Genomic DNA, 9,584 nt, shown 5'->3' on the forward strand with positions numbered 1-9,584 from the left:
GGGCGCGAGACCTCTCTTGAGAACTATAATGCTTTATGGCACCACCTCACGCAACAACAACTAGACCCATGCGCTAGCTAGAAGAGGAAGCTGGCACAATATTATCTTTTTGGACACCATGGCTGTCGGATGATAACAAGAGTAAAAGACAGGGAAAGCGAGAGAGACACCGAAAAAGAGAGCAAAAAAAAAAAAACAATTCTCTCGTAATGGGGGCTTAACATGCATACACAAGAAAGTCACATCAAATCACATAAAATAGTTCATTTTAAACATTTGTGTTATTTAGCAAATAAACTGTTCACGTATGTTCATACCAATGCAAGGTCTTATAATAATATATTATATAATATATTGCGAAATGATCCGGCAACATGAATATTAGGCTTATGTTATATTACATGGAAACTATAGCCTACAAGCTGGATAAATCATTTCTCTATTACTGGCTCCGTCCCAATCAATATATTATGTATTGGAGAGAAATACTCGAAGAGTTGCACCAAAATGGAATATTTTCTTGAACCAGCGCTTAAAAATAGGCTCCGACAGTCACGAGTGGCGTAATTTCCCCCAAACGATAGGCTACAAGCCTCGATAGGGAACTCAGACGGGAAGTATTTCAAGTTTTTGATACAAGCTTCGAAGCCTTGGTTTCAAGGCTCAACTCACTACTACTCCCTATGTAGATATGAAGGGCTCATTCGATGCGAACAAAAGCACAACGATTCGTGATTATACACACTGATGGAGATAATTTCCAAACACTGTTAATGACTTAAGAATATACAAGTGCCTTGTTTTATTAATTACCGTATATGAATCATGTACTTATGTAAGCAGGAACATGGCTTTTCTGTGTTTCTGCGTGTGTGTAACTTAGAATATTAGGTGCCACTTAGTCTGCATATGTAGCCTACAAGAGCATGTTTAGACCAGAAGTGATAAGAAGGGTCGAACTGTGCTTCTTCCGACCTTGCAAAACTTCCATCCTTGCCTCGGACGTCAGAAATCCACCACGTGGTTATCCCTGCTGAACGCTAAACTTCTGTCTATATAAACCTGGTGCGATGTGTTTATCATTGCTTCACTTTCAGCCTTGTGCTGGGAGTGAGCCCGATTGCAATTGTTGTTGTTTGTCTAATAAATATACTTATATGCAGCTCCAGAGTCCTGAGGTAACTAGGGTGAATTTTCACCTATCACACACATGAAAACATAATTATGAATAATATTATATTTCTGCTGATAGCGCCCCCCTTAAATCTCACACAATGTACCTTTAAGCATAGCCTGAGTATTTTCAATTTGAAAACGGAGGTCTCTGCGACTTATGTTTTATATCACACCACCAGACACGCAACGGTTTTTCTCCCCACCAAACACTTTCAGTTAAGATACACGAGACCAGAACTAGGCATAAAGGTCTTCCCATTGCAGGCTCACCTATTCTTGTTCTTAAATTAGGCCATTCATTAAGCCATATATATATACTTATTAGAACCCAATTGTCTGGGGAAAGCTCATAAGTGAAAACAGAGTTGCCTAGATTAGCTGCTACAGGGTGGGGTTTCGCAAACAGTTATGTAGGAAGTCAACCGTAACTGATTTTAATTTTTTTTTAACTCTTTGGTTTAACTTCAGGAACTGTTTTCTAAAGAGAACGTCATAGACGTTAAGAGCGCCTTACCTGAAAAAAAAGTGCTGAATCGAAAAAATTTAATTATCTTTTCTAGGCAGCTCATTCCACCAACGCGGAACTACAAATGAGAATAGTCTAGATTGCACATTACTTGTGCTTGCACAGACGGCAGTGCTAAACGACGCTCATTAAACGAACGCAGCATCCGGGGGTAACATTTGCACTTACAGAGCATTTAAGTAAGTGGGAGCAGAACCAGCAATCACTCTGTAAGCAAGCATAAGTGACTAGAAACTTAATGCGAGCAACTACAGGCAGCCAGTGGAGCTCAATAAGTAACGGCGTGACGTGTGCCCTCTTCGGTTGGTTGAACATAGTTCAAGCTACATTGGGCTTTGAATAGAAACTCACATCTACATTTCATGTTTTTGCTGTTGCGCTTATCCAAAGTGACTATTGGCATGTTATGGTATATATGTTTTATCAGTATTCATGGTTCCTGAGATTGAACTCATGATATCAGAATTCTTACCACCTTGGCTTGCTTAAAGCAGCTACAAACAACAGCAACAGCAGCCACAACAACAACAACAACAACAACAACAACAACAACAACATAGCCTCTTTCACCTTTCTGAGATCCAAATGGTTTGACAGTGCTGGTACTGGAACCTTCTCTATGTTCATTATGGTAAGTGTAACAGGGTAGAAAAGCAGGTTTAAATAATTGCACAAGATAATCTGTTACCTGTATTTCAGTTTCTTTTTAATCTTTTATTTTGATATCACAAGCACACTGGTATTGGGGGTCTCTGGTAGCCCCCCCTGTCTCCCCCTGTTTTGTTCCTCTCTCCCCCCTTCCTCTTTCCTGTTTGACATATGCTGGGAATGAGGTAGGTGGTTGAGTTTCATGGGGATAAAGAATCTAATAAATATTGCCTTTAAAAATAGGCATCTAGGTTCTTATATATCTTCTCATAACTTATTATTATTATATGTATTATATATCTGAACTATTCATATGATATATCCCTCTGACATATTGTTTATATGTTTTTCCCTTTTGTTACATGTGGGGGCTAGCATTGAGAGTGAAGCTAAGATACGGTAGCTCACCAAACTGTGTGTCTGTTGGTGTGATTTCACAGGTGTGATAAAGTTTTTACTTATTTTTCTTAATGTATATACTGTATTACATGTCTGTTCTTATTCTTGCCTGTTTGACATATGCTGGGAATGAGCATTGAGAGTGAAGCTAAGATACGGTAGCTCACCAAACTGTGTGTCTGTTGGTGTGATTTCACAGAGAAATAAAGATACATCTCAGCAACTGTCCACGAGTCACAAGTATTAAAAACACAATGCAGAAGTTACACCGGTTACATAAGGTGGCCTAAACATTTAAATTAACTATTTAGTTCAAGTGGGTCTAGATTTTGAACATTCATTCGCAAAATATTGGCCTGAACTTTACAATCTAACCTATGATGAACATTTGCTCAATGTTTATTCCTCTGGATATACAATTATTAAGCAATACGTGAAGATGTGAAATACGCCAAGATGGCAAAACCACCACACAAGCTTCTGAAACACACAACAAACAGACAGGATGTGTGTGCAATCTAATAATTATTGTCATAATTACACTAGTCTCCCTGATAACATTTTAGTGGAACCCAGCTTAAGATTGGCATAACCATGTCATAAACATGTTATGGCATGCCATATACACCATGACAGCTGATGTCCAATGATTTGATGATGTCATGTTATTATTGGTAGCAGTCCTGCGTTAAAGTGATAAGAAGAAGGGGTAAATTCATTCATAAAGGTCCAATACATTCTTTATTTACTGCTTATACTACTCTACTTCCAACCAATGGAGTTTGGGAAAAGGCTTCTATATCAGCTTGCACTGTTAGTGGAGAAGTAGGATGTGTAGCAGTCCCATAGTGGCCAATGGTTACCCACTGACAATTCTTACCACTTTCAGACTACTGTAATTACAAAAAAGGTATCATGCTGGACCTTTAAAGTATAGTAAAGGTTTTAGAGCTTAGAAACCTTCATAGTGCATATATAAACATACGCATTCCGGTCATTTTGAGACCAAATTCAAGTGTCTACGTACGACCTTCCAAAGCTGAGCTACAGATGCGCTGGACGCGCGCTTAAAGGGCGTGTCAAAATCTCGATGTTCGCTCGGGTTACAGTAAACGACAGCACCCTAGTTTTGTTCCTCATGGTCAAATTAGTCAAAAACCGTTGAGAAAATTTTACTGGAGTAAATAGGTGTTGCCAAAGCCCAGATAAGACATAACAAAGTAAATATATTTTAATCTGCACAAACATAACAATATAGTACTATACTTGCATCACAACACATGGGAAATGGGCAATTCTGAGGAGAGTAAACACTTGGGAGCGAGCTGTAGCAGGAGCAGAGACAATGACTCAAAGCTCAAGAGTAGTGACTGAAACAAGCTGAGCTCAGATCTCCATAAAAGCGGCTGAGCTGCAACACATTTCAGCCGTTGAAACAGCATGCCTTCATGTGTTTAAAACTAACAAAATGCTTCTCTCTGTTGCTCTGTCCTGCTTCCAGAGAAACTTGTCTCATCTCCACCTTATTAACAGCTATCATTTCTAAGAAGCAGGTGGATCGGTTATGCTGTCTCTGTTACAAGTGTTGCTTTTTTAAGTCAACCTGGCAACACGCTAGCACATTTAGTTTCACTTTGCCGAACATGCACATGGTGCCGATAACTTGAGAGGTTTTGCGTGTTCTTGCCTTTGCAATTTTTGTTTCATCACAATTATTTTCAGGTAAGACGTTGTTGCGATTCATGATCTTTCTATTAGATAGCGCTCTCAAATGGCAATTGGCTTCATCCGGGTTTAAGACAGAGCGTTTGGTACTATCTGGGTTTAACCATTAGCAAAGTTTGGCAACCATGTGTAGCCTCAAATGACAAAGGCCCCATCAAAATGCAATATTACATACATTAAAAATGCATTTAAAGTTCAGTTTTGTAGCTTTATATATCTCGAGTTATTTATTTTGCGTTGAATCTAACTTTTGTCGATGTGGAGCCCCCTGTCATACAGGATATAATGAACTATTCCAAGTTCATGCGTACTTTCCAGAGGCCACAGTGGATCATAGCATCACAATACGTTTTTCGTCAGGTGGAAGTTATTAATTCAGTTACCGTTTAACCTAGACTAAAGTGAATAATCTAAAATTAAAAATAGGGGTTTGTCACCTCCAGAGGGAGGTTACCTGAAACCCACAGAGACCCATATGATCTGTTAAATGAGCTGAAACCAAGTAGCTAAAATAAATATAATAACAATAATACATTTTATTTAATTATTTATGTGATCAAAACTTGAACCCTTAACTTTTTCCAGCAGGTGTATAATTTAGTTATTTCTTCCTTTCTCTTCGTTTTCTTGTGATAGAGGTATTCTACAACGAGCTTGCTCACCAAAACCTTAAATATAACCTTAAAAATCATAGTGTAGACAGCCTGTATGGAAAAAAGATATTGAAGAGTTAGAATTGTAGTTGGGCTGCAAGCCTGAAATAGTAACAGGAATTTAGGTAGTTGCAATGAACTTGTTCTAACAGGGATAATGCTCTCAAAAGCTACCGTTGGAGCTGGAATTCTCTGTTTTCTGGCTGGGACTAGCATCTCAAGGTAAAAACAACAAATTATTTTTGTTTCTTGAATCAATAGTGTACTTGAATCTATTCCTACCAAAGTTAAGGAAGGTGGCTTTTAGGTGTGACTTTCTTCATTTTACCCTTTTAAGCCAAGTCACAGAGAAACCAGATAATAATAACTTTTCTTCTAAGTAATTAAATATATCATAGAAAAGGTAAAATGAAAACATTGGGTAGTGTTAACATGTTAACCGGTGAGTATTCATCTATATACTTTATGTAATGAATCATCTTCAATTTCACTCTCATTCTACAGATGCTGTTTCTGTGTGTGGAATGACAGGACAATCCATCACTCTTCAAGCAGAAGTACCAAATGTACACGAGGAGGTCATTCAGTGGGCACACAATAACACAATCATTGCACATTGGGATGAAGAAGAGCAACAAACAAAATGCCTTTTTCTAAACACAGAGTTTGACAGGCAAACGTTGTCCCTAACCATCTCAGATGTCAAATCAAATTGGAGTGGCATTTATGCATTTAAAATAAATAATCACAACAAAGTGATCTATCAGGTCACTGCAACTGGTGAGTAATTGCTGAATTTTGTATTTCCTTTTGTTGATCAGCCAAACAGCTTTAGTCTTTAAATGTGGTAAAAGTAAACTATAAACAAAGCATTGCTTTAGTGTGATGCATACGTAACATGTCCATGTGTTTGTATCTGTCTGTGTTAAATGTACTTCCTATTTTAAACCTTAAACGGATCATTCAGTGAATGTTATCTTTTCTGCAGATACTGTGTTGGATCTCATTGTTACAAAACAGTGCAACTCTACCATGTTGCATAATAAACTGTACGAGGGCGGATAATGAAAACACTCGGGTCACCTAACAAAGGGCAAAAGGTTTCTGGTCCAGTTTTGAGGGTGGAGACGAGTGAACACAAGGATGTGATATACATCTGCATCTACTGTAATTTAGTGAGCCGGAGGACCAAGAGCATCTCAGAGAAAGAGCTGTTCTTAAACGTCTCATTTTCAGGTTAGTAAAGAGACTAAGTCTGAGTTTCAACAAGCCTTTGATTTATCTTTTAGAATGTGATGGTTAAGTCTAAATGTTTGTGTGTGTGTGTGTGTGGGGGGGGGGGGGGGGGGGGGGGGGGGGGGGGGGGGAGGCATTTTGTAAGGTTCACTTCATAGGTGAGAGCATTTTGCAAATACCTCCTTATAAAAGTAAACCCTTATTTTTTGGGTGCTTTGTAATGAGAGGCCACTTTAGCTTGGCTGGCTTCATGGCTTTGTTTGCTAGCACCTGAAGACACATGATGTGTTTTGGTCTCTCTGCGCTGTTCTCAATAAAATAAAAACTTGACACATCTCTAATTTAGCTAGTTTGGGCTTAGCGTCCCTTGAGGATGTGGACTGACTGATATTTCTCCATGCTCGCAAGCTAGCTGGCTAATAAGCCAAGCTAATCAGCAGCTTAAAAATGTAGTTGTGCCCTGAGTGAAGTGAGTGATTCGTGACAGATTGGTGTAACGTAAGTTGAGAATTAAAGTATTACATTCAAACTCTTAGTTTTGCAGTTTCATATTAACTGCACGATAATTTACTTTTTTAAATGTGTAAAGCTTCTCTTTGTGTGTTTTCCTTTGCAGAAATAACAATAATTCCTGCTGTGCTCATTGTTTTTTTCTTGATTGCGATTTGGATCTACTGCTGTTGGAAAAGGAAAACTGGTAAGCTATTTTTCTCTCTTCTTTCTGTACAGTGAGGTTTACATAATATGTCAGGAAATGCTCCTGACTAACGACATGTTTTCTCTCAACTTGTTTCCCAAGCTATACCCTTTAAAAGATAGAGCATCCTGAGCTACTACAGGGGAATATCTGTATATTTTGTTTAGCATATCTACCACAATGTTGTAAGATCTGCACAAAATCTAGTCAAAATGTTGCTCAGGATGAATATTGTTTGAATTTTTTTTGCTTGGGTTACATAATGTACACATTTGATTCAAACACACAGGGAAGTCAATCTGTATGAAGAAGATTGACCCCGTGGTAGAAAATAGCGAGCTACCACAAGACTAATCGTCCAGACAAACGGACTTCAACCACAGCAAAGTCAGATGATTACCATTGCCATGGATACTCATTTATTGGCATACTTACCTAAACAGATGTTTTGAACAGAGCGTTCAGAATACTATTATTCAAGTACACATTGTCACCATCTGGTTAACAGAATGTATCCTTTCATATCTCTTTGTAGAAGAGGAAGTGCCAATGCCTGAGACCTCTGAGGTGGTCGTGGAGAATGGGGAAACCCCAGATGATGTCAACTCACCCTTCTTGTATCAGAGGGTTATATAGGTGCTTTCCAAAGATCATGCTGGTGTTTTCAACTCTCCAGATCCAGCATTCGACATAATCACATTCAGAGACAATACAGGAACAACTATTGAAGGATTTTATTTATTAGCCTAACCTTAGACTAGTGCTGGTCACATGTCACAGCAGTGTTTTTGGCTGCTCTGCTACACATTTTGGTCTCCCGACGCTGTTCGTAATAAAACCAAAACAACTCTAATTTAGGATTAGAAGATAAGGATGAGGACTGAAAATTCCCCTAATCAACCAGCTAGCTAGCTGGCTAATAAGTCAAGCTAATCAGCAGCAGAAACAGCTTGTTGTCACTCTCTCTGTTTCTCAATCTCTCTCAATCTCTCTCAATCTCTTTCAATATCACACTATCACTCTCATCTCTATCACTCTTTCACTTCATCACTATCACTCTATCACTGTCTTTGTTTATTACTCCGTGCTTCCTCCAAGGTCTCATACTGTCCTGAATCTTGAGGGTAAAAGCATCTGCCAAATGAGTAAATGTAATGATCATGATCAAAACTGTTTCAGTGCTAGCTCCAATCTGGCTTTGTGTGGACTCTGCACAGGTAGAAGTTTGAGTTATTAGTGTTTTCCCACCTGCTGCCTTTAACGGGTCTGTCTTCAGGATGAGTTATTATAAAGCTTTAGTTTAAAAGGAGACTGAAATGAACTGCTGCTGGTGTACTGTGTATCAGTGCCAAATGTGGGATGTATGTCTGTATGTGTTTACAGTATTGTCCGTATTGCAGTCGTTCGGTTTAAAAAAAGGCATTAAACATGATTTGTGTAGAACAGGTGTTCATGAGACATTCCTGTTTTTACATCAGACAGTGATGCATTTTCTACAGACACAGAATGCCTGTGGAAGGGCCACTACAAGGAGCAAGGAGTGAGCATGAAAATGGTCCATGTTCAATGAGCCTTGTACACATCCACACAGTTACATGCCTTGTAGACTAGACCCTTCTGCTAGCTATAAGAGGAAGTGGGCGCAGTATTCTCTGTATGGACAGCATGGCAGAGACCACAAAAAAAATGAGGAAGACGTTGTCGGAGGATAAGAGGAGAAAAAGAGGGCGTATATAACCAAGCAAGAGACAGAAAAAGAGTAGTTTTCGGACTGGCTTTCACTCGTTGACTAGTGAGCTAGTCTTAGGGATACTTTTTTATTGCCGTTTTTGGAAAACAAACATAACAACTCAGAAATGTTTACCATCATCATAAAACACATAACAGGGCATTTACAAAACATGAAGCACTTTTCCCACTGCGGAATCTGTACATCCAGCAGTTCAGGATTTGAAATATCATCCTGTAAAATGTTAGGAATGCACATTCAACACGTGAGTTATGTATTTTATCATTTTATCATTTATTTGTATGTTTTTTAACACTTTTCTCTGTCAACTTAATTGCAGAAGTACCGAGAAGAAGCTACAGAGCTGTGCCATTCTCAGTAGGTCTGAATGTGAAAGGACATTGTTGCCATTGTAACATAATAATAGGAGCTAAATGGCTTTGTGGGAAGGAATGGAATGTTCTGTATAAAGTGTATCGTTTCTGACATAGAGAAACTATAACAAACTGCCTGGGTTGTTTTTTCCAGCGTTTTTTGTGTTGTAACAGGTTAGAAATGCGGTTTGAAATAATTGCACAAGATAGTCTGTTACCTGTATTTCAGTTTCTTTTTGATCTTTTATTTTGATATCACAAGCACACTGGTATTGGGGGTCTCTGGTAGCCCCCCCTGTCTCCCCTTGTTTTGTTCCTCCCTTCCCCCTTCCTCTTTCCTGTTTGAGATATACTGGGTGTAAGAGCCAAATTCATGATTTCATCTGTTATAATAATTTAGTTTAAAAAGATTTAAAAAGGT

General features: G+C 38.6%; 1 protein-coding gene and 1 long non-coding RNA gene across 3 annotated transcripts in view; one reads left to right on the forward strand and one right to left on the reverse strand.

The window, feature by feature from the left end:
• Positions 1 to 1,959, reverse strand: part of LOC105889839 (SLAM family member 5-like) — an 8,193-nt gene extending 6,234 nt beyond the window's left edge. The window contains exon 1 of one of the 2 annotated variants that reach the window (XM_031582395.1): positions 1,691 to 1,959. The gene's annotated coding sequence lies outside the window, so the exon portion shown is untranslated. Of the gene's footprint in view, positions 891 to 1,690 lie in introns of those variants that run through there. The other variant, XM_031582402.1, reaches the window with a different exon arrangement.
• A 4,230-nt stretch (positions 1,960 to 6,189) lies between these two features.
• Positions 6,190 to 9,416, forward strand: LOC122133481. The gene is made up of 3 exons (XR_006152800.1): positions 6,190 to 6,363; positions 6,980 to 7,060; positions 9,130 to 9,416. It is a non-coding gene; the product is annotated as an uncharacterized LOC122133481 (long non-coding RNA).
• The last annotated feature ends 168 nt before the right edge of the window (positions 9,417 to 9,584 follow it).

This window comes from Clupea harengus, chromosome 2, assembly GCF_900700415.2.
Source record: "Clupea harengus chromosome 2, Ch_v2.0.2, whole genome shotgun sequence".
NCBI classification, from domain to species: domain Eukaryota; kingdom Metazoa; phylum Chordata; class Actinopteri; order Clupeiformes; family Clupeidae; genus Clupea; species Clupea harengus.